At 33.6% G+C, this 19,776-nt stretch overlaps 1 protein-coding gene across 1 annotated transcript in view; it reads right to left on the minus strand.

Annotated features, from left to right (window-relative positions):
- The window catches only part of LOC118804491, a 63,639-nt gene extending 44,540 nt beyond the window's left edge, over window positions 1-19,099 (minus strand). The window contains exon 1 of the mRNA XM_036564978.1: window positions 18,985-19,099. The gene's annotated coding sequence lies outside the window, so the exon portion shown is untranslated. The remainder of the gene's footprint in view (window positions 1-18,984) is intronic.
- Between the last annotated feature and the right edge of the window lie 677 nt (window positions 19,100-19,776).

The following is a 19,776-nucleotide window of genomic DNA, read 5'->3' on the forward strand; positions in this document are numbered from 1 at the left end:
ACGGTAAAACATTTCAAGAGAAAACTGGAGGAACTGGAATTATTCATCGACGATTGCTTTTACAATTTGACAAGGATAGCGGAAAAACCGGAAAAGAAGCGACTTCGCACTCACGATTCCTCCACAGACACAGAGGACCTGGACACAGATAGTAAAGTTGAGGTTGGTGTATTAAGTCAATCAATACCAAACTACTGCGTCTGGAAACCCAACTGTCTGTGATTGACGTCCTTCGTAAAGACGTACGAGACTTAAAAACAAGTTTAGAATTCAGCTTTGAACAGATTAAGGACCTTCAACATGACACAAACAATATGAAGTTTACTGTTAACTCACTAACGATGGAGCTGGACAAAATAAATAAAGAAAACAAAACACTGAGAGAACCACTACTCGACATTCAGTGCCGTAGTATGCGCAATAACTTAATATTCACAGGAATACCCGAAAAAACAGAAGAAGATCCAGAAAAAACTGTTAAAAACTTCATGTGTGAGCACTTAAAGATACCAGAGAATACAGTCAACGAGATCTCCTTTCACCGCATTCACCGCATTGGTCATAACTTAACGCATATCCACGGCCTATCGTCGCCAAATTCGAACGATATAAACAAAAAGAGCTTGTTCGAAGCAGAGGAAGAGAGCTTAAAGACACTAAATTTGGCCTTAGTGACCAGTTTCCAAAGAAGATTCAAGAAAGAAGAAAAGTCCTGTTCCAGATTAAAAAAGAATACAGAAAAAAAGGAATATGTGCGATAGTCTCAGTAGACAGACTATATCTCGATGGGAAACTATATAGAGAAGTTACACCATGGCTGTTCTAAAAGAAAAAATTGGTGCTCAGAAACCACAAACTGAATCACTAATCACCCAGTAGTCAATCCTTTCTTCTCTTTCCTACAGTATACATATCACTGATGCTTTTCTGTTTGTTTCTGTGTGCTTGTGTATATGTGTTTGTCTTTATAACTGTTCTACCTGTAATTATTTGTTATCTCACCTTTACAAAGTTGCTATATTTGAAATTAACATACTACTCATCTGGCAATTTTGATAAATATGAGGGCCTCTTAGAATTATGTCTATGGCCTAATATAATGCTAATTGGGATCTGCTGGTGCTTTATTTTAAGTCAATATAATACATTAATATCCAGTCAACCATTATTCACTTTACATGTATATATTAGAACTGGTTATCAGGATCACCCTTTTCATCAGCACATTAATAATCATATATACAAAAAAGATATTTGGTAATGTTCATTGATTATAAAAATTACATTGTGCATCTCTCATTACAATGTCTACCGCAAACATTAAGTTTCTGAGCTGGAACGTACGAGGCATTCATGCACCAATAAAAAGAACTAAAATCATCAACCACCTTCACAAGTTACAAGCAGACATTTGTCTCCTACAAGAAACTTATCTTTTAGAAACTGAACGTAAGAAACTATTAGGGAAATATTTTAACCATATATATTAATCCTCATTCAATTCTAAAAAAAAAGAGGAGTTGCTATCTTGGTACACAAAAATGTTCAGTTGATCCACAAAAAAACAATATCTGACATATAAGGACGCTATATCATAATACAAATCACAATTAATAACAAGGAGATCACTATTGCAAATATATATGGACCAAACACAGATGATCCAGCATTTTATCATGACTTATTTACAATATTATCAGACTTTTCAAATTCATCTTTGGTAATAGGAGGAGACTTTAACACAGTGTTAAATTTAGAGCAGGACAGATCAAACTCCAATGCAAAGATTTGGCACACTACTAAAATACTACAACAATACATGGAGGACTTTGGACTAGGAGACATTTGGAGACTGCAACACCCATCAGTTAAAGAATATACTTATTTTTCCCAGGTTCATCATTCATTCTCTCGCATTGATTTATTTCTTGCCAGTAACTCTATCATACCACATATATCACAATCAACAATCCATCCAATAGTAATCTCTGATCATGCCCCTATTACTTTTAATTTTAAGGACATAGGAAAAAAAAACTGCAACAAGGCCAAGATGGCGATTTAATACATCGCTCATCACAGACAAAGAATTTGATACCTACTTTAAAAGAGAGTGGACATCTTTTATGGAAACCAATGATCTACAGGAAACTTCTCCCATACTATTATGGGAAACATCAAAAGCAGTGATGAGAGGGAAAATCGTATCATATTCAGTACACAAGAAAAAGAAGGATCAGGAAAAGCAAAGCAGCCTAGAACAACATTTAAAGCAACTCCAGAGCTCATATGCAGAAAATCCCCCAGAAAAAAATTCTTAAAAACATTAACAAAATTAAAGCCCAGCTAGATACTCTTATAGATCAAAAAACACAATTTTTACTCTCACGACTTGACAAATCAGGAAAATTCTTAGCAAGCCAACTAAAACAAAACAAAGAAAAACACACAATAACCACTATACAAGCCTCATCAGGGAACAGTACTCAAAACCTGAAAGTAATAAATTAAACTTTTAAAAATTACTACAAAACCTTATACTCAAAAAATACAGTTATAAAACAATCTGATATTGACGCCTTTCTTGATGATATCACCCTTCCTAGGTTGAATAATGACCAAAGACACTCCTTAGAAGCACCATTAACCGAAGAAGAATTTAGGAAAGCAGTTCTATCAATGCCGAACAATAAATCACCAGGTATGGATGGATTCCCTGCTGAATTCTATAAACATTTCTGGCCAACCGTCTCCCTCCTGTTTATAAAGATGGTCAATGAAATAAAAAGAACTTTGTCTATTCCATCCCAAATGAATACGGCACTAATTTCAGTATTACTCAAACCAAATAAAGATTCAACATTATTCTCAAGCTACTGTCCAATATTACTAATTAACACAGACTTAAAAATTATAAGTAAGGCACTTTCAACAAGACTGGAAAAAGTTATTTCCAATCTCATCCATCCAGATCAAACAGGCTTTATAAAAGGGAGACAATCATCACATAACACACATCGTCTTATCAACCTTATTAACTTTACAAAGAAAAGTAATAGGAAAACAATTATCTTTAGATGCGGAAAAAGCTTTTGATAAAGTAAACTGGGATTTTCTTTTTAGTACATTACATAAATTTGGCTTTGGTACATCATTTATACATTGGATCCAAATATTATATTCATCACCAGCCTCTGTTATAACTAATGACATCACCTCATCAAGCTTTACACTTTCTCGTGGTACTCAACAAGGATGTCCACTCTCACCACTGTTATTCACAATATTCATTGAACCACTAGCCGCAGCAATACGTCAGAATGATAAAATCACAGGCATTTCAACTCATAGTATTGCTCATAAAATAAGCCTCTATGCAGATGATGTGCTACTATTTCTCCAAGATCCCACTTCATCAATAAAGGAAACCATTAAACTGATTAATAGTTTCTCACTTATATCATATTACTCTGTTAACTGGAACAAATCAACAACGCTATCAATAGGTGACTGGAACTGGAATGCTGCACTCCAAAATTACCCTTTACAAATTACCACAGGAACTATTACATATCTAGGTATAAAAGTAACCACCAAGCTTTCAGAGTTATTCAACCTTAATTTTACACCACTATTAAAAACAATAGAAGATGATCTAAATCGCTGGATGAATTTACCAATTTCTCTTATAGGCTGTATTGCAACAATCAAAATGACAGTCTTACCAAAAGTCAATTACCTGTTTGCAATGTTGCCAACTGAACCAACTAAAAAATCGTTCCACAATTTAGACCTGTTAACATCAAAATTCTATTGGAGAAATAAGAAACCTAGGATAAAACTCACAATTTTACAAAAACACAAAAATAAGGGGGGACTAGGTGCACCGAATTTTCAGTTTTATTACTTAGCAAATCAGCTTCATTATTTAGTAAAATGGAGACATACAGATGATTACTGTAACCCCTGGCTTGATGTTGAACGGTCATACTGCAACGAAATATCCATTGCAGATTTACCTTTTCTTAGCAAATCCATAAAATATCATGAATGTTTTAAAAGCATGACAATCTCAACAACATTAAAAGCATGGTGGAAAATTTAATAAACTAACAAATTTTGAAATGACACCTAACATATACACACCCACATGGCACAATCCAGATTTTACAATTAACAGACAACCCCTTATATACAAGAAGTGGAAAGACAAAGGCATAACACATTTAAAACACCTCTTTACGAATAACACATTTAAAAGCTTTCACGAACTAACAAACATTTGACTTAGAGGAAAATCAATATTTAAAATATTATCAGTTAAAAAGTATACTAAAAACCAAAATTACTATTTTTCACAACAGTCTCAGTCCACCCCCCATTACTGAAAATTTAAACCAAATCATCAGCCCGAAGAAAGTTTTATCAAAGTTATATGCTCTCATAGGTACTTTAAATTCAACTTTATCAATACCAACTAATAAATGGGAAAAGGATTTAGATATTAGCACTGATACACAATTCTGGACACAAATCTGTAAAAATATCTTCATTATGAGTAAAAACACAAACATACAATTAATTCAATGTAAAACTATTCATAGGACACACATTACGCAATACAAATTGTTTAAAATGGGATTCACCAATTCAAGCATATGTACACAATGTATAACTAACAAAACAGATGACTATTTTCATGCATTCTGGATTTGCACACCAATTCACCGTTTTTGGGAAAATATAACCTCAAAATTATCTTTATATTTGGGGAGCAGCATTCCAATGTCACCCTCCCTATGCCTCCTAGGAGACCTCTCAGAAGTAGAATCATCAGTCAAAGATACAGTCCCATTACTTATAGCATTAACTATAGCAAAAAAAAACAATACTGCTAAATTGGAAAGATAAAAAAAAATATTTCTGTAACACAGTGGACTAATCTATTAACAAAACACCTATCTTGTGAACAAGCATCAGCTGCAAGCCACAACAAAATAGATGCATTTAATCTAAACTTTTCAAACTTACTAAAACTATGTAACATGACATAAGTAGTAGTACCCCGATATCGAAAGACTTTTTTTTTCCCCTTTACATATTTGAGAGTGTGTGAATGTATGCATATATGTATATGTATGTACATACATATATACACATATTTTATAAGGACATCTTGTATAATGCAACACACCATGAGTGAGTGGTGCTGTGCAGGGGCATGGGATGCTGTGGGGTCCTTAGGGGGCTTCCCCTCCAGCTTTTAAATAAGACCCAGAAAGTGGCTCTGAAGCGATGTTCAGCCTGCGCTGGGAAGCAGGTTGGGGCTAGAGGGGTGGGGGAGAGAGACGAAGAGTACGGAGGGGACAGAAAACGGTTGGTGGGGGGTCCTCAGGGGCACCCTGGCTCTCCCTTTCTTCTGCACAGCAAAGCAATATTGCCTGCTTATTATTGCTGTAATAGACTATTGTATATTATGTACAAAGATGTTGAATGGGTGTGTGTGTATATGTGTATACATATATCTTACTACTTTATTTACTTCGTATACTGCCTGTCATTATTACTATTATTATTATTATTATTATTATTATTATTATTACTACACCTCCTTTTTTTTTTATTTTTTTTTTGGTTTGTCCCATCTCACTTTGTTAGTTTGCCTTATGTACTGTCTGTCTGGTATGGGAATAATTTATTTTTTTCTTTCCTTTTGACTGTGTTTTTTTTTTTTGTGGCTTGTCTTGTCTTAACGTACTTGTCTGTTTCTTGTACAATATATTTGTTGCTAATAAGGAATCAACTGTACCTACATATCTGTAGCAGTGGAATAGTTCCCCATTGTAACTAACTACAGCAAGCAGAATTTGAACTAAATGCTGTGTTGAATTATAATTTATATTTTATTAACAAAAAATTCAATAGCTTCTTTATTGAAGGGCCCACCTTTGTCGAACCACATGCATTGAATAGCATTACTGCATGGTGAAAATTCATCAAATTAAGTGCATTAAAGTCCATCCTATCATTGCTTTGTAGTACTACAAGCAAACTGTGGATAAATCTCTTTTTTTATTTTTATTCATTTTCATAACACAAATAATTCAATAGCTGCTGTTCTAGAGGGCCTAAAATTATGAAAATAAAGGCATTAAATCTTTTATATTCTTGAAACACACTACAGCAATAATTTCAGTAAATCCTTTTGGTTAATACTAATTAATTGTCTAACCATAATTCCAAACATTTCTGTATTTTAAAGTTTGACATTATGATGCCAAGTGCATGAAAGTTTATAGTATTTTTGCAACATACACACACACACACACACACACACACACACACACACACACACACACATACATCCTCTAAGCCGCTTATCCTTCTGGGTCGCGGGGGAGCTGGAGCCTATCCCAGCCATCATTTGGCGGAAGGCAGGAAACACCCTGGACAGGTTGCCTGTCCATTGCAGGGCAGACAGACAGATATATACATTCACACCCACATTCACACCTAGGGGCAATTTAGCGTGTCCAACTGGCCTGACTGCAGGTCTTTGGACTGTGGGAGGAAACCCATGCAGACACAGGGAGAACATGTAAACTACACACAGAAAGGACCCAGGTCGCCCAGCCGGGAATCAAACCCAGGACCTTCTTGCTGTGAGGTGACAGAAATAATCCAATTGCTTCTGTACTGAAGGGGCAAAAAATTATTTTTAAAAACGCATTAAAGACTATCCTGTTATCGGATTTGAATAATGTGTTATGTCTAACTTTAATTAATTTTCCCATCCACAAACAATTCAGTACCTTTTTTGTTATATAGCCTGTAATTTTAAAACTATTTTGAATACAGATTGTTTCATTTTTTTAAACTTACTGCAGCCTGTATCATATGAAATCTTGTGCTGAATTTCAATTCATTTTTCATCCTCAGAAAAATTAAATAGCTTGATTGTTTTATATACAAATTTAAAACCAAATCCTTTATAGAATTTCTTTCTGATACATCTTACTACAGCAATACTTGTTTGAAATCGTTTTGCCCATATTTAATTAATTGTTACCATCAAATATTCCTTAGCTATTTCATACAAACCAATACAAACCACAGAGCTGTATAGACTCTTCTAGTATTATAACATGTTATATTATATTATAACCACAATCAGTGAAATATGAAAAATGTTTTAATTACATTGTTATTGACCAAAAGTCAATATCTTGTAAACTATAGCAATTTGAAAACTAATTGTTTTGCAGACTGTATTTATATTACAGCCTACTATAACAAGCAGAATTTCCAAAAAGATTGTTGTTTGGATTTTCGAAAAAAAAAAAATAAAAATCAGACTAAGCTATGTTGAATTAATTTTTATTTCAATTAATTATCTTCACACCTGCACCACCTCTCCAAACAAAGAAGAAAATTTTAAATCCAAATTCATTACGGAGTCCCTTTTATTCCAAAATAAGACAAAACAAGTCTTATGCAAAAGTTTGGGCACCCCTGGTCAAATTCCATGTTTTATTGATTTTTTATAAGTGAAAAGAAGTTAACACATTCTCTACAAGGAACAAACTTCTGCACATTTCAATGAACAGTTACTGTTGATTTACTGAATTTAACATATTTGAAAAATAAACCATAAAATCATGGCCTCTACATAAGTTGTGTTTCTTACACACACATGTATAATATATTTATATTTATTTTCTGGTACGATCAGCCTGTTATGTTTGTACCTGTGCAATGAACAAATTCTGATTCAGAACTACCCTTATCTTTCTTATTTATTGTATTACATATTTTAATGTTTAGATTCTTTGCTGAGAAATATAATTTTTGTAAGAGGTATTTATGTATGTATTTGTCACTTGATTGCATTAAATTTGGAAAATGAAAGTGTAATGGGGTAATGGTCAACACACTACTGTTACTATACTGACCTTTTGTGTCTTTCTTTTAAATACATTATAAAAAGGTTTCATATACTTAATTGAAGTTTTTGCCTTGAAACTTTTCCTCTTTTCATGCTTTCTACATATGCTTTAAGACTATTATTAATTTATGAAATCAAAAAAGGGGTTCTTTTTGGCAGTTGCAGTTAAATAATGCAGACTATAGGGGGTGCTATAGCAGAAGCCTAAATTACCACCTCTCTGTTTGTGCTTTTACCTTCATACTTAACGGTTCAGTGAAAATGGCTTCAGCTGTCTTTTCTATTTGTCACCAGACTGCTATGGCTCAATGGAGGCATTCTGGTGGGAAACAGCATTAAGTCATCTACTTTACCATCTGTACAAGCATTAAAATATCGTAAAGGTAGGTTTATGTTAACTAGAATGTAGCATATTTATTAGCATGTTAACATGTTCCGTTTGTGGTAGGCTTGACTACAGCATGGCTGTCTGTCAGCTCACATATGTTATATACAGCAATCTCCGTGACTACAATGCCTGGGCTGCCATTCAGCTAGTAAGTAACACTGAAAAATAAGCACCTGAGATAAAATGTCATAATTCATCTAGTTGTCTATTTACTCAGTTCTGAAGCAACTTCTTACAGTGTGATGTGTGAGGGGTAATATATTCTTATAACATTCATCTACACATGGTTGCTTATTTTCTGACAGAACTGAGACAATGGGAAGGTTTAGGAAAGTAGGACAATAGGTGGAGGTGAAGCAGTAATGATTAGAGACTATCTGAAAGAGTATAAATCTTTAATTACGAAAAAAACGGGGATCGAACATTTGGTCATTACTTTCCACTGCAATCTTTGGAGAGAATTCAGAGAGGAACAGGCATTGGTTGTGGGTCGTGTGGAATGAAAATCGGAGAAGAGTAAGAGGAAGAGTAGTTCAAGCACAAGCCCTGTCTAAATAGAATGAGGCAGCCAAGACCAGGACGGAGAGTCATTGCTCTAAAAAAAAGGACAAAGCATCAGTTAACAGCTTCAGCTATTGCAGCAGAATCTTTGATTGCTGACCCGAGTGGTACTAGACAGTCTAAATTTTCTATCACAGTTCAGCAGGGTACAGAGAGAGAGACCACTGAACACCCAAGAACAAGCCTTTATGATCTAGTTAGTGATAACCTAGATACTGATAAACTAGAGTTACATATGACAGATCATCAGTGCTTAGATGCTGAGACAGAGGAGAACCCATTTTTAAAATACCAGTGCCATGTGACAGACAAGTCTAACATGACAGAGTGTCAGCGCTTTGATGATGTCATAGAAATGTTACCCTTGACAGATAGGTATTTGGAGGTTGATCACTCACAAGAAGCAGAAGCAGGAGATTCTACAGTTTTACAGTGCCAATCTATTAAGTGAAGCAAGTGGAGACAGACTTTAGTTGGGCCTTAATACACAGTGTGATTTTGGCCTTCAACAAAGAAAGCATCCATGCTTATCTTGAAAGAACACACAAAATCTGCACAAAGCAAGCAGACTTGACTCAGACGTCTAATTTCACCGTGTTGCACCTTTGTGCAGCACTTGTAATCAAATCTGTCTCGCAAGACTTTCAAAAACAAACAAGTGACAAAGGTCTGAAAGAGTTTGCAACATTTGCATTTGCCAGACTTCTATATAGCACATCACTGGATTCTGCACTGAACATATTCAGACATTTCTGTGATGTTTTGACTGCAGAATTCTGCTCCCAAACAGTCAAAACCAGCATTACTTTGCTTGATAACATCATAGGCAAAATGACACTGCCTGCAGTCCCTGAAGAGGAGTCAGTTTCAAGAAGGACAACCATGATGACGAGGATCCCCAGTGTCAAGCGAAGACCATTGTGGGAAAGTCTCCATTTTTAAAAGACTTTAAGAAAGTTTATGATGACACAGTCAGCATTACATGTGCAGAGGCTGGTCAAACTGTTGAAAAGAATCCTTACCACTGTCCTGGGATTGTAAAGGCTCCATTAGCTACATACATGGGCATCTCCCCCTTATGGAGTGGAACACTTCTTGGTGATTTGAGTAGATATGCTCCAGAAAGTGAGGAACATAACCAAAACAAAGCTAATGACCAAACACGTAGCACAAATTGCTATGTAGAAACCTGGTTTGGGATAGTAAAATCATCCATTCTTCAAAAAAAAAAAAAGAATCTAAGACCAGGAGATTCCAGGAGCATTTATCATTGGCTGGAAGTTACAGAGAACATATACTTCATAACCAGCTCCCTTCAAAACTACTTCTGAGGCCATTACAACACAAAAGGAAGGACGATGTTGAGCTAGCTGAGGAAACATGGGCAAAGAGAGAAGAGAAAAGAAATGAACCCTCAAAATCAAAGTATTTCACAACTCCTCTTAATGTCCCTGTACCAAAAAAGAGAAAGAGGGAGACACAAAAAAAGTATAACAACAGTTGCAGAGACTGAAAGTCAAGCACACATACAGAGAGATGTTTCTGTGGCAAAAAAGAAAAGAAAGGGGTTGGAGAAAAACTCAGCAACCGCAATGGAGACTGATAGCGAAGAACACAAATCCATAGGTAACACTAACTTGGATTTAGCTGGTCAAGCAGTCAGCACAGATAAAAAGGTAATAAATTAAGCTCTGGCAAATGTATCTGTAACAAAGAAGGAAAGAAAGTGGACCAAAAAGGACTGAACAATGGCAACAGGGAGTGAAAGTGAAGAACATAAATCCATAGATAGTAGTGACTTGGATTCAGCTGGTCAAAAACTCAGCACTGAAGAAAAGGTAATACATGAAGTAAAGCTTTGTGCAGTACAGTATTTTGTAAGGCTATCCCACCCTTATTAAAAATACAACATTTTTTATTTTAATGTTTACTTTGATGTTAATTATGCTAATGATCTCATGATTTTTTTTAATCAGGTTCAAGATTTGTGGAAGAGGAGAAGTAGTGAGCTTGTTGTTGCAGTTGTGAAGTCTTTAGACAATAAAATGACTTTTCAGTTGCGTCAGTCTGAATTTGTAACTCTGAAGCTAAACAACTGGCTTGTTGGCGAGGTATGTGATAAACTCCCACTCAGTCACATACAAACATCACTCCCACCCTTATAAAAATAATACTTCTTTTATTTTAATGTTTACTTCGTTGCAGGTTATGGAGATTTACATACAAGCAGTTCTGAACCAGAAAGATAAGGCCAACAGACTGCTACATATAAGCCATTACACCACTGGTGTCAGTTTATATGGTTCAAGTGATTAGGTTGCAAGACAAGGACTGATAAAAGTGAGTAGCAGTGGAATGTAAATTTGCATACAGGCCATAGTACCCAGTGGATAAACCTAATATCACTCACTTATCAAAAATTATTTATACTACATATATATTTGTCCTGTGACAGGTTAACTTTGAGGATTATGATGTTGCCATAAGCTTTGTAAATCCAGGGAAACACTGGAAGCTTTTGGTGAGTTCTACATAATGTTAATATATATAAAATTTTAAGCGTTTATTTTGTTTATTTTTCCTTTCTCATGTGACATTTTGATATTTACATTACCCTGTTCAAAAGTTCGGAAGTACTTGCCAAGACATTTCACACTGTATACAATAACAGTAATATATATATATATATATATATATATTTTTTTTTTTCCTTATATATTGCAAACATATACAATAGAGATTTAAACATTAAAAACAAGACCTAAATGTATGTTTCGAAATGTTTAATATTTCTATTGTTTTCGAGAAAGACAAGAAATAAGTAGATGTTAAATAATATAAATAATGCCATTTGCAACTTGCTATGTCAAATACTTTTGATCAGCACTTTTGAAATACAAGGCATTCTAGAAAATAATTGTATCTGAAATTTATTCTTGATGTATGCAGCTTTGTCCAAATTTATGGGAATAATCTACAACTCTATTAATCCTTCAAAAGAAATGCAAATCATTCCTTTTTATACAGCTTCCTGTTAATTATCTTAAATCTGTAAGGTTGCATCAGTTTGCACAAACCATATTACATTCATTTTTTATAGATTTATCTACATCAAAATTGCCTTTAATGTATTAAAAGATTGATTTGAGCTTTTTGTTTTCATTGTTTCTGCAAGTATACATGGGATTTAAATTGTATAAATAGAATGTCGTAACCTTTTTACTCCTTGTTTGTAGCCTTTGCCTTCTATAACTATCTTGTTTATTTCATTGCAGTACCTGAATGTCGAGATTGAGCCAATATTTGTTTTGGATCCAGCTGTACAGCACAGAGATGCAGATTCTGCTACAGCAATATGCCAATTCCGGTACAATTCATGTGTTCTTTGCGTATAAATAAAATAAATAGTTTAATTGTGTGCATAATGGAGTGAGAGAGCAGTGCACCCTGTAATAATCTATTTTAGCAAAAATATTATTATACTTTGAATTTGTTTATTAAACAAATTAAATATGTGCAACATAACTGGTTTTCCCATTTTCTTAATAATAAATGGGTTTGTCCACTACCAGATGGCTTCAGCTGTCATTTCATGCTTTCCAAGAATCCCTGAAAAAATAACAATCAACACTAAATTGCAAGGAGTGTCAAGATTAAGGAAAAACATGGCTGCAATATATACTGGATTCATCAGGTAAGATTCAACTTATGAAGAGCATACCCGAGTGAACGAATTTGGAAGTGATTTGGTTTAAACAAAGTGCTCTAGAGAACTGTCCAAAAGGTAGTTTGAAGACTGACTGTGTGAGTATTTATGTCAAATTTGGAAAATTATGTTATGTGCACAGGTAGAGCTCTTAAATGGTTTTGACCTCCAAAGAGGAAATAAAACTTCTATGATTCCCATGAAGAACACCCAAATGGCCTGTAGCTGTAATGGTCAAATTTATCTGGAAAAAAGCATGAACTAAGCAAAGCAGTTTTGTCCATAAAAGGAAAAAATAACATGTTGTTTGGTTTTACATGACCATCACCAAGAAGAGTAATCAATCCAATTAAAGAAAATTCTAAATACATTTGCTTTTATTTGTAATATTAATTATATTGTACAGGGTGATTCAAAAATATTCATCCAATTTCAAATTGCTTTATTTCACTTGTAAATCATTACAGAACAATGCAGCAAATTGCAAATGGTTTTAAGTGAGCATAAGGTTTATTATGTAATTTTACAAGTGCTCAATATGAACCTCCTCCAGCTGTACAGAGATTATCCAGTGTTGTTGGAAGTGGTGGCACATAAACAGAATCCTTAATGTACCCCCACAAAAAAAATCACACAGCGTGAGATCTGGTAATGCTGGTGACCTTTTTCTTGGAACTGTTGTTACCAAAGATGAATGCTCTGAGCGGTTCACTGCCAGACTGACAGTCAGTAACTCTATGACCCCCTCTTGCAGTCGGTATGTGATTGGTTTCTAGGCCTCTCACAGTTGTAAAAATATGGTGCTTTGAAATCAGATTAATCTTTTTGAATCACCCTGTATTATAATATGTTTTTCATTGTGCAGTAAGCTTAGAAAAATCTTACCTGTAAACCTTTTTCACTATAAAAAATGTACTTCTGAGTTAATAATAATAGTAATGACAAAATGTGCTCTATGTTAAATCTACAAGCATAATTATAATAACTTCATGCCTATGCATTTATTTTAGATTTTAGATGCTACAGATGGTATCATGTCAAATGTCTTGGCATGACAAACCAGCTCTTTCAGAAGATGAAACATGATGACCAATAGAATTGCACTTTCTGTGATTAATATTTGAAAGCAGTTTTTTTTACAAAACCAAGTTATAAATAGTGTGAAAATAATGTTTGTTTGAAAAATGTATGTTATGTGGAAAGGAGATTTGATTTTTTGACCTGATAAATGTCATATTTGAAATATCATAAACGGTTAGAAAGAGGGAGACAGCAAATGGCTTTATATCAATAATGGCTCCTTATAAGAAGACTTCATGAACAGCTACGCTAACTTAATTGAAGATAAATAGACACTTTATATAAAATTATAATTAGCAACAGGGAAAACTATTATTGTTGTGTAATGTTGTCATTTTTTTATTCAGGAAAATGTAGTAAGTTGTTCAAATAGATTTGCTGTATTGTGGTAAAATATTGTACTAATGAGGTGTGTAATGTATTTTGGTTTACTTTTCTAGTTACTATGGTGCATAATATGTTGAATTTATGTAGGTGAAATTAAAAAATGTTCAATTCTTAATTACTGTAGTAAGTTGTAATTATTGCAATGATGAAAATATAAATTGTAATGCATTTATATTTTCATTGTTGAAATTCCTATTGAGTGTAGTAAGATGAAAAAAAAATATCCAAAAGTAAAGAATGTACTGAATGTTTGCGTGTGAGAAATTCAAGACTCACAGGACCTCAAAAATTGTACTTGTTCCTTTGTAATAATAACAAAGACTGACATGCATTAACTTCGAGGAGTAAGATGTGTCCAGTGACCTATATTTGGGGCAAACCCATGATCATAATCAAATCAATCTGTGGAAGTAGTTGTAACTTTGAAAAAAGAAAACCATTATGACATCTGACATGTAATAAGTTGTAATAACAGCTGAGAGGCTGAAGGCTAGCACATACTTCCTCCAACACACATAAAGCCAGCCACCACGAATGGCTGCTGATGTAAAGTCATTGGAAAGTTGGACATGCTCGGAGGAGAACACCACCCAATTCTATTACATCAGGTAGCGCACACCTGCATAGGCAAGTATCATGTTGACGTGATGGGAAAAGGGAGAGCCATCCAACACAACCCAAGCAGCAAGGCCAATTTTGCTGTCATGGGATTGCTCTCAGGGGGTTGATTTGTGATCTCTTGACAATAGGGCCAGTGCTTAGCACACCAGCTGAACTTACAATTATTTTAAAATCACAAAGTTAAAAAAAAATCCAGAAAAAACATATAGCACTTTCTGCTTTTTGTAAATGTCTTTTTGTAAATGTCTTAAATAATAGGGAAAAATTGATAAAATATTTAAGTTAAATTTTTTTAATAGTTTCAAACAGTAAGAAACTCAAATGCACAGGATGTTAAATTGTATGCACTGAAATTGTAGCGAATAAATTTTATTTATTGAAATTCAACACAGGACATTTTTGATATTGTACTGGAGGTAACATGTTGTGATTAGAGAAACAATGTCTAAGCATTTAGTTTTGCATCCGTAGAATGTAAATTAAACAATACATTTATTTTTTTGTGGTGAAATAATATTTAAAGATTTAAAAGTTAAAAAATGTCTTACTGCTGTATTATTTGGCAATAATATAACTGTGTTTAATGCATGCGGTTTCATAATTACAGGCCCTACAGTAAAGATTCTATTAATTGCTTTGTGATTGGAAAATTAAACACAATATTTATTAAATTTTTGCTTGCTGTAGTATGTTGTAATAATAGGATTGGCTTGCTGTGGTTAGCTTAAATAACAAGATACTCTTCAACTTATTTGATTTTACAAACATGGGGCCTACAGTAAGGAAGTGATTGAATTTTTGGTATATAAAATATTAATTATAAATCAACCTAACAATTCATTTAAATTATGCTTGCTGTGGTAAGCAGTGCAACAGGGCACTCTTAAATGCAATTGGTTTTACAGTCGTGGGCAATACAGTAAAAAAGCTATTGAATAATTTATATACAAAACATTGCTTATATTCGATCCACAATGTAATTAAAATTTTGCATTCTGTAGTAAGCTGCTAAAACAGGGCAGTTTTAAATTTTTTGGACATACAGATTTTGATTCAACAATAAAAAAGCCATTGAATTATTTGTATCTAAAATATTATGTATAATTCAACCCAACACATAATTTGAAATCTACTAGCCATATTTAGTAATAAAAATGAGGAACACTTCAATAAACTTGGATTGACAAATGATTGCCCTACAGCAATGAAGTTTACAAATTTTTGATATTTTAAATGTTAACTAAAGTGAAATTTGACCTTTATTCCAATGTGGCTCACTGTAGTTAGTTGCAAAAATAGGACAATCTTATGTCTATTTTGTTATACAATTCCAGGCAATTCTGCTTGCAGTAGTTAGTTACAATAATGGGGAATGATTCAATGCATGTGGTTTGACAAACGTGGCCCCTTCGGTAAAGAAGCTATTGAATTTGTCAATAAAATATTAATTATAATTCAACCCAACACTTAATTCAAATTCTGCTTGTTGTACTTAGTTACAATAATGGAGAACTATTCAATGCATGTGGTTTGAAAAATGTGGGACCTTTGGTAAAGAAGCTATTACATTTTTTCTTAATAAAATATTAATTATAATTCAACACAGCACTTACTTCACAATCAGCTTGCTGTAGTAAGTTATAATAACGGGGACCTATTCAATGCATGTGGTTTGACAAATGTGGCCCCTTCAGTAAAGAAGCTATTGAATTTTTTGTTAATAAAATATTAATTATAATTCAACCCAACACAATTCAAATTCTGCTTGTTGTAGTTAGTTACAATAACAGGGAACTATTCAATGCATGTGGTTTGACAAATGTATGCCCTTCGGGAAAGAAGCTATTGAATCTTTTGTTAATAAAATATTAATTATAATTCAACCCAACACTTGATTCAAATTCTGCTCGCTGTGGTTATTTACAATCATGGGAAGCTATTCAATGCATGTGGTTTCACAATTGTGGCCCCTTTGGTAAAGAACCTATTGAATTTTTTGTTAATAAAATATTAATTATAATTCAACCCAACACTTAATTAAAATTTTGCTTGTTGTAGTTACTTACCATAATGGGGAACTATTGAAGGCATTTGGTCTGACAAATTTGGGCCCTTCAGTAAAGAAGCTTTTGAATTTTTTGTTAATAAAATATAAATTATAATTCAACCCAACATTTAATTCAAATTATGCTTTCTCTGTTTAGTTACAATCATGGGGAGCTATTCAGTGCATGTGGTTTGACAAATATAGGCCCTTTCATAAATAAGCTATTCAATTTTTTGTTAATAAAATATTAATTATAATTCAATGCAGTACTTACTTCACATTCAGCTTGCTGTAATAAGTTACAATAAAGGGGACCTATTCAATGCATGTGGTTTCACAAATGTAGGCCCTTCGGTAAAGAAGCTATTGAATTTGTTGTTAATAAAATATTAATTCTAATTCAATGCAGCACTTTCTTCAAATTCAGCTTGCTGTAGTTAGTTACAATAATGCGGAGCTATTCAATGTATGTGGTTTGACAAATGTGGACCCTTTGGTAAAGAAGCTGTATAATTTTTCGTTAATAAAATATTAATTATAATTCAACCCAGCACTTACTTCACATTCAGCTTGTTGTGATTAGTTAGAATAATGGGGACGTATTCAATGCATTTGGTTTGAGAAATGTGGGCCCTTTGTTAAAGAAACTATTGAATTTTTTGTTAAAAAATAATAATTATAATTCAACTCAACACTTAATTCAAATTTTGCTTGCTGTGGTTAGTTACAATAATAGGGAACTCTTCAGTACATTTGATTTGACAAATTTAGGTCTTTCAAAAAGGGGCCTGTTGATTTTTTTGTAAATAAAATATTAATCATAATTCAACCTAACACAACTAAATTTTTGCTTGCTGTCATTAATTGCTATTATAGGGACCTCTTCAGTGCATTTGATTTGAGAAATGTATGCCCTTTAATGAAGAAGCCATTGAATTTTTGTGTATAAAATATTTATTACAATTCAAACCAACAGTTAATTTAAACCCTGCTTGCTGTAGTAAACTTCAAAAACAGGGCACTCTAATTCATTTGGATACATTTATGACAAGCTCTTTAATGCATTTTGTTCACCATTTTGGTCCCAACAGGAATCCACAAACAAAAATCTACCGATTTCTTAATTTTCTTTGTGTAAAATATTAATTTTAAAGCATGGGCCCCAGAGTAAAGGAACCAATGATAACTGCGTGATAAATGTTTTAAACTTTAATACAATTCAAATTCTACTTGTAGTAAGTTGCAATAATAGGGCACATATTAATGCATTTCTTCGTAAAATTTTAAGCCTTACAGTAAAGAGGCTATTGATTTTTTAGTTTTAAACATTAATTAAAATTGGAGTTTATTGACTTGCTGTATAAAACTGGAGTTAATTGACTTGCTGTTGGAATGATAGAACAGTCTTTAATGTCTTTTATTCTACACGTTTGGACCCTAAAATAAAAAAGCTGTTGTATTTTTTTTATTATATTATTTTGTGAATTTAGAATATTAATCATAAATCAACAGAACAATGAATTTAAATTCTGGTGCTGTAGTAAGTTACAATTACAGGAAGGTCCTAGTTGCTTGGGTTTCAGCTGGCCCTACAGTATAGACGCTATTGAGATTTTGACATTCAAAACAAGACTTGTATATAAGGACGCACTTTGTCGAGGGTCCCTTACTTTGGTACGTGAAGATCCGCTTAATGGCCTGTTCAGTCGGGGGTAATGTGTCCACAATTTCTTTTAAAAAGCAATTACAGTAAAACGAAATAACATAGACATGAGCTTGAGTTCTGTGGAGAAAAAAAACGTAAGAAAACGTTTCGTCATATGCTCTCTTAACGCTGCTGACATCGGAAGTGCGAATGTGCGTCGAATCTCGAATATAAAACCAACTTTACCGCGGTCTGTCATGGGCCCCAGTGTGACTGCCGCGTATAACGTGATCTAATATTTATCTTACTCGCTCATTTTCACTCTTTCGCTGCATTTGGAGTCTGAAAATGAAACACATAGGCTCGTTCTAACTGCATGAACATCTTTTCATGTCATGAAATAAAGCATCAAACAAAACTAACTTATTTACTTCCGCAGCAGAAATGAGCCAGACTTCTTTCGATTTTGTCCACAGTCTGCAGTAATATATATCTGCAACGCGTTGAAGTCAGTTTTCGTAACCTGTTTCAACAAGTGCTCGATAAAAGTGAACATCTCAGTGATTTAGGGGTTAAATAATTTTCTCCTGAAGGAATCTCTTACCTCTTTATAAACGGTGACTCTGCAGCTGTCTTGTTCCAGCGCTTCACCGCACTCACTGCTTTAAAGCCATTTCATGCAGCTGAAGTTTGATGTGTGCAGCTCATAAACAATAAAATGTCGGACTGCTCACTCTTTTACTTTCGTTTTGTAGCTCACAGCTCTATGTTACATAAAAGCCACTGGACACGCCTCTGTAGCCTCGACTAAATCTTGTTTATATTATCAGTGTGTACAGATTCTGTGTCATGTGTGGTGAGTAATGAGGATGTAAGCGCGAGCAAACTTTAATAAACCAAACAAAATACTAGAAACACAGATGATATAAAATAAACTACAAGGCTTTAAATCAAGAAACACATTGAGTAAACCAAACACAGGGCAGGCACATAACCACTACATGTAACAAAGTAATGAAAAGTAACATAAAACAGACTAGAAAACTAAGATAAGATAAAATAATCCTTTATTAGTCCCACAACAGGGAAATTCACAGTGCTACAGCAGCAAAGGAATAGCAAGGCACTTAAGAAAAGAAGTATCAAGAAGAGAATTAACAAGCAAGTAATTAACTTTATTAATTACTTAACAAGGAACAAACTATAAATCTTGTTATTATATAGACAATATATACAATACTAAGAGTAAAAAATAGATAAAAATATAAACTATCCTTCACAAAAATTAACAATATAAACAATTATAAATAAAAAAGCAAAACATATTTACACTGTGAGGACATTTTACCTGAATTTCACATGGAGTACTGCACATGAGGTACTGATTTATATTACA

The sequence above is a fragment of the Colossoma macropomum genome, unplaced genomic scaffold, assembly GCF_904425465.1.
Source record: "Colossoma macropomum unplaced genomic scaffold, Colossoma_macropomum, whole genome shotgun sequence".
Classification (NCBI taxonomy): domain Eukaryota; kingdom Metazoa; phylum Chordata; class Actinopteri; order Characiformes; family Serrasalmidae; genus Colossoma; species Colossoma macropomum.